Below are 6417 nucleotides of genomic sequence, written 5' to 3'. Positions count from 1 at the left end.
GTAACTGTACTTCAATTTTAAAAAGTCAACACCCCAAAAAAGTAATTTTTTAGCCTAATAAAATCTCCATATTCACTTTAAGAATTCAGTCAATGCCACATTCTCAGTTCAGAAGGATGGCAAACAAGATCAACAGGACATGCAAATTCTAGCTGTGCCAGAAAACAAGCAGCCACTTCGGCCTGGCAGGCACAGACGCAGCTGGAAGCTAAACCCAGCTTTGTCTACTGGAGGAGGGGGATCGTGGGTTCATCTCTCCCCACTTGCCACGTTTCTGGCATTTGCAGTCTTCCCCCTTGTGGGGCACCTTTCTCCTCCCAAGTGCCGAGGAACGTAAACCCCACCGCAGTCGACTTTAACCAAAAACTCATGTCACCGTTTCAGCCCGATCAGTGAGATACAGATGTGGCATCCATGTAAGATGTGGTCAAACTGAGACCCAGCTGCGAAGTTCTGAGGGTGCATTCACACAACAGAGGTGCCTCAGGGCCAGAATATTAGCTACAACTCAATCTGTTTACAGTTGGTAGGCAACTGACCAGAGCTGGAAGTCTCCACTGAGTATGTGTTTCACCTCCCCGAAGGAAGCGCTCAAAGACCGGATCCTATACGGAGACTCGAAGGAAAATAACTGTCCTTTAACAGCTACACTCAGTCACTTGGGAATGATTGGCCGAACGCTTCCTGCCCCAAGGGCACTGTGCTGGGTGCTGGGAAGTATGGAGGCAGTGGGCGTGGCCTCTCCCACGGAGGCCTTTAGTCTGAGGAGGACAAATGTGGAGTTAATCTTAGGGCAGTGTGATGTGAGTTGTCATACAGGGATGACCTGCGCCTTAGACAAGCACCGTTACGTGAGGATCCTCTGGTCAAAATTGCTCAGTAGGAGCTTAGCGAGTACCCAGTGAATGAAAGGATGGGGGGATTTTGCTGGTGTGAAAGCAAGGCTCAGAGAGGCAAGCAGTTTTCTCAGTCACACAGCCAGTCAAGTCAGCAGCAGGCAAGGGCTAGAGCCTGTTCCCTGACCTGCAGTCAGCTCTCCGCTCTCCAGCCGTGTGACCTGGGAAATCCTGCAGCCACCCGACAGCTCCGTTCACTCTCTGACAGATGACCCCTGTGTCCACAGCAGCACCAGAGGCACGGCCTTGGGCACATGCCCTTTCCCCTGCGTGAGTTAGCATCCTCGCTCCAGGGCGCCCAGCATCGGGAGGAGCAGGCGCCGAAGCCCAGGAAGTGGAAGGCCCAGAGCCTCAGGCTGAGCCCCAAACAGGGGAAATGATCTTAAAAGACAGTTCTGCTGATAAAATTGTTTTGAAGTGAAAGTAAAACGTGATTAGAGACGATCATACTAAGTGAAGTAAGTCAAAGACAAGTGTCAGGTGACACTTGTACGTGGAATCTAAAAAATAATACAAATGAGCTCATTTACAATACAGAAAGAGACTCGCAGACACAGAACACAAATGTGCGGTCAGCAAAGGGGCAGGTCGGGGGGGAGGGCTACTCCCGGAGCTGGGAGTGAGCAGACACACACCACTGTGCGTCGACTAGATAAACAGCGCAGCCCTCCCGCGCAGCCCAGTACCGTGGGGCGACCTGTAGTGGCGAAGAGCCCACACACGCGGCTGAGCCACTGCGCTGTGCACCGGAAACGGGCATGCTGCAAATCAGCTGCGCTGCCAAAAAAGGCAAATAAGTAAACGATTGAAAAGAAAAATTTTTTTTAAATATGATTGATACAAAACTGAATCATCAGCAACTTTTAAGATCTGCCGCAGTCCTGGGCCCTGAGAAATGTGACTGAGAGACAAGCATCACAGGCACAGAGGGTGAACGCAGGGAGGTGCTGGCTCTGCCCCGAGCGAGCAGACCAGGCGCAGACAAGACTGTTTCCAGGGCTTCCAGTGGGGGGGGGGGGGCTTCTGCAGGGAAGGAAAAGTAGGCCAGGTGCTGGGGGCCAATAGACTTCGAAGAGATAGGCGGCAGGAGGGCGGGGCTGGCCGGGGGGCTTCCTGGAGCCACAGCATGCCAGATGTGTCTGGGCGCCTCGGGGCTAAGATATGGAGAATTCTGAATCTCAGTGAAGGAGTTCGGGTTTTGGACCAAAGCACTAGGGAAGCAGTTTGCCCACAACAGGAAAGCCAGTGGGGAGGCAGCACTGTCCCAAGGAGGGCGTGAGCATGGCCGGGCAGGTGGAAGGAAGAGGAACAGAGAGAAAACGCATTACCCAGAAATGCTGGCTCGGGCTAGAGACCGGGTGGGGCGGAGGACACAGAGGTCACCCAGAGATGGCAGGCTTCCGGGGTAGGGGGGCGGTTCGTGAACAGACATCTGAGGAGAATCAAGTCTCTCCCAGGTCAGTGTGTGGCATTTGGAGGAAAGTGATGCATGGATTGAAGTCACCAACCAGGAGCTGGAAACCTGAGACAGAGATGGAAGCCAAGCTCTGACACGATGGCCTTTGTGCCCTGAAGGTGGGGGCCAAGGGCAGGGGGTGGAGGACAGCTGGAGGGCCAGGTCCAGCACGAGGGCAGAAGTGGGAAGGCTGGAGGTGATGCCAGGGCAGCCCCGGGAGAACCGAGTCTCAGGAAGGCAGACAGACGCTTTCCAGGAGAAGTCGCACGGGAGGAACCCCCCGGGGTCTCCACGTGGCACCCACATGAACCCCCGTGCCCCCAGCAAGAGTGGGGCCACTCCCCGGGACGGGGTCTGAAGACAGCCTGTGCTTCCACACCCAGTTCCATCCAGGCTGTGCGGTGCCTCGTTCCCCGAGCCCCCTCGGGACGCAGTCTGTCGGAGGGTCCTCTTTAAAGTGAGGCTTTCTCAGCTGCTGTGAACACCCCGGGCCTCGCGAGAATATTCGCGGTCGTGAAAATGATGTTCCCAAACTGCAAGCTCTAGGAGTTTAAAACACATGGTTCCAAGTTAGGGAGAAAGGAACCCAGTGTGTGTGCAAGTTTTATGTCATTTGAAATGGTTCAAAGGACTGGAAAATGCAGCCCCACAAGCATGGGCAGGTGTCCACGTGCAGACCCCTCCCTCCAGGGGCAGAGACCTCTCAGGAGGCTTCAGGAGAACCCAGCTTGGAGTTTGCCCCCCTCATTTCCACTTCAGCATTTTATCTATTCCTTTCCCAGGGAAAATAGGGGGGAAAAGTTGCCGGAGTTTTCAAATGTCAGCCTTTGACTGATTAGAGGAGCTCTCCTGGCTTGACCGGTAAGTTGATGTGAACAGTTCATCCGTTAATACAGTGAAACACATGTCAAAGATTACAAATTGTTTAGCAGGTTTTGACAAACAAGTCCCCTGGTGGTCCCGAAATTTCTGGGAAGCAGATGGAAGAGGTGCAATTCATAGATTCCCTTCCTACCCTCACAAAGCCAGGCGGTCTCAGGGAGCTGTTGGCGCAAATATGGGACGTTGTCAGACAGCAGAGACACAATTGCCTCTGTTAGGACGACAATTAATTTTGTTTGCAGAGCACCAGGCAGTCTGTTTGTTACCAGGAAGGTGCTAATTATTCTTGCTAATTACATGCAAAACATTCATTATCACCTGTAAGTGGAGCCGGACCCCTCAGGTTTCAGTGACAAATTAATTACTGTGTTTTCCTTGTGAATGTATTTCTAGTCGGTTCCTGGTATTAGCTGAAAAATAAATAGTTAGGCAAGCCGCTTGGCTCTCAGAGCCACTTATTAAAGTGAAAGTAAGCAGGCAGAGACACGTGGGTTCTGTTCCCTGCTCTCAGGTGGTGGTTCCTGAAAGGCCCGTCTCCAGGCATGGAGGGACAAGCCGGACGCCTGGTGACGTGCGTACAGCTGGGGCTGACTGGGTGCCGGCACGTGTTTGCTGTGGGAGCCGCTAGCCGAGCCTCAGGGATAGACATCGCCAGCTCCCGAGGAGGAGGGGAGGGTCCCACACCCCACACACACCCACACCCCACCCCTGGCCTTGCCTGTCAGAAGGTAGGGGCCACATTTCATCATCTGGTCCAAATTTGGACTCCACTTCCTATTTGGAATCCAGTCCATCACCAAATGGATCTTTTTTTTTTTTAATTGAAGCACACTCAGTTACAGTGTGTCCATTTCTGGTGTCTGCCATCCTGTCCCAGTCAGGCATATACACACATGAATTGCCAGCTGGCCGCTGTGACCCTTCCACCTTGGCGACCAACATCTCGGGAACTCTAGCCGGTGCACGGCTCCCAGGCAGCGGGTCTGCTTTAGCCCCAGCGGGTCCAGGCCCAGAGCCTCCATCACAGGCAGGAGGCCCTTGCCTGTTCATCAGCCTCCATCATGTGCAGGAGCCATCACGTGCTCGGCCCCGAAGGGGCTCATTTTGCAAAAGCCCAGGGCCCAGCCCGCTCCTTTGGCTCCTCCTGCAGCCGCTGCCCGTTGGCCTGGCCCTGCTTGCTCTGGCTCTTCAGGCGTGTGAGCCCACGCCTGCTCTGCCGCCGCCGCAGCCCCGTGACACACAGGCAAACGGTAGTTCCTGATCACAAATAAAAGAGGAAGGAAGTTTTCATTATCACATAATTTATTCTTTCTACCATTTTCAACTTAAAACAGGATTTGGGAACAGGAAGTACAAGAGGCCGAATAACCGTCTGCGTGCGGGGCCCATAAATTTCACACTGTCTGCACGACCCGCTGCAGCCGGTTCCCCAGGATTTGAGTTCGCAGCCTTCCGGCTTCCATGCCCCGCAAAGGCAGAAGCCTAGAACGCTTGTCCCTCTGTCTTAGTGTCACATCTGTTTCTTTCTTTAGCTTCTCTGGGTGTGTGATCATCGTGTTTGAAATATGTACGTTTCAACAGAAGACGTAAAACCATGGCCCAAGACAGTGGAACCAGGAAGTGCCTGGAGAGCAGGTCGTGGGCAAATGTCTGCCTGATTTCTGATCTGGTGACGGAGGGAAGGCACCAGCTGCACTTGCCCCACCACCACCCCCGTGACCGGATCCGTCCCGCTCTCTCTCGCCCACCACCCACACTGAGCCTGCTCCCTGCCGGTCACCACCCCGGCTACACCTCAAGTCTGCTTACCCGGCCTTTCCAAACCCCTGTCCCTTGTTTTCACTCATTTAACAGTGCTTGGTTTTTTGGGGTTTTTTTCACGAGATACTAGACACTATTAAATATGTTTAAATAAAATACTTTATAATTTATCTTTTTCCTATTATTTCAAAGTTTTTCTAATGCCATCAGATCATTCAGGCTAAAGCTTATGTGCCTTATTTCAATCAGTCTCCTATCACTGGTAGGTTATCAAGGGAGTTCTAGAGACAATTTTTAAGCCAAAGAGATGAATGCGTAGGGGTGGGAATGGCTAATAACATGGCAGCCTGGTGAAGCAGTTATTTTGGACGTGGCGGGAGGCCCTTGGCAACCCAAAAAGCCATACGCAGAGGGTGGCCACCTGTCAGCCAAAGCCGTCGGTCTCGCCCTGAGTGCTTCCTGCGCTTGGAGACTTCAGGGCAATGGCCCCCCTCACGAATAAGTGAGGAGCTTTGCTACGCTTACTCCGAGGTCATTCAACTAAGAATTTAACAAAATTCCAATTTCTTAAAATTATACTTCTTCTAAAACAGAAGGTGACTGTGATATCTGGAGGGTGATCACCCAGTGTAGGACCCTGGGACGTCAAGCTGGAGGACCTTTGGGATCAGGGACCAGACTTCTCTACAGGGAAGGTTGAGAGCAGGTCCCTTGGAGTCGAGAAGACCTTGAGCTTGGACCTGGCTCTTACTAATTCCATGACAAGTCCTGGTTTCCACATGAGTAAAATATAAGAATATCACCAGGTGGTGTGAGAGTTAAAGGCAAAAAAATCTGACACGGACTGGAACGGAAGACTTTGATCACGTCACGTGGTGCAGGCGGCACTGCCTGCCACTCTCGCCCGGGCCCCACTTGCCGCTCCTTATGCTGCTCTGTGCTAAAACCCGGTCCAGCCGAGAGCGTCCACAGATGCAGGAAGAGGACGGGCTGTGGGAAAGGCCGAGGTAATTAAAACAGTCCCCAGGAGATGAAGGAGCCTTATCCACCAGGAAACAAGGTAGACTGTCGGCAATTAGGCAAATCAGGACGATGAGGAAAAAGTGGTCAGAAAGGAAGGCCTTTCACAAGCTTTACCAGCTGCTAAGGATGCCACGCGCACCCAACCGAGGCAGCAGCAGCAAACCTGAGGCCTGCTCTCCTGGCCCTAAGTCCCAGGTGAATTCCGAGACACGAGTAACACTTGAAATAGGTTCCCTGTGGGTCCAAAAAAGTCCAAAAAAAGCGCAGTTAAAAGGCCACTCTGCCCGGGGGGGGGGGGGACTGAGGCCCCGGGCATGGCTCTGGGGGCTGTGCCCGTGATTCACGCAGGCTCGAAGTGACACCACCTCCCGCCTCCTGCTGTGGGTGCCAATCTCTGAA

General features: G+C 53.0%; 1 long non-coding RNA gene across 1 annotated transcript; it reads left to right on the top strand.

Moving 5' to 3' along the window:
• Positions 1-2321: 2321 nt before the first annotated feature.
• On the top strand, positions 2322-5119 carry LOC116661534. Its single transcript, XR_004317420.1, has 4 exons — positions 2322-2471; positions 3135-3213; positions 3746-3962; positions 4767-5119. It is a non-coding gene; the product is annotated as an uncharacterized LOC116661534 (long non-coding RNA).
• Positions 5120-6417: the final 1298 nt, after the last annotated feature.

Source organism: Camelus ferus, chromosome 35, assembly GCF_009834535.1.
Source record: "Camelus ferus isolate YT-003-E chromosome 35, BCGSAC_Cfer_1.0, whole genome shotgun sequence".
Lineage (NCBI taxonomy): Eukaryota > Metazoa > Chordata > Mammalia > Artiodactyla > Camelidae > Camelus > Camelus ferus.
The sequence above is the reverse complement of the archived record's forward strand: the minus strand, read 5'-3'. Positions and strand labels throughout refer to the sequence as shown.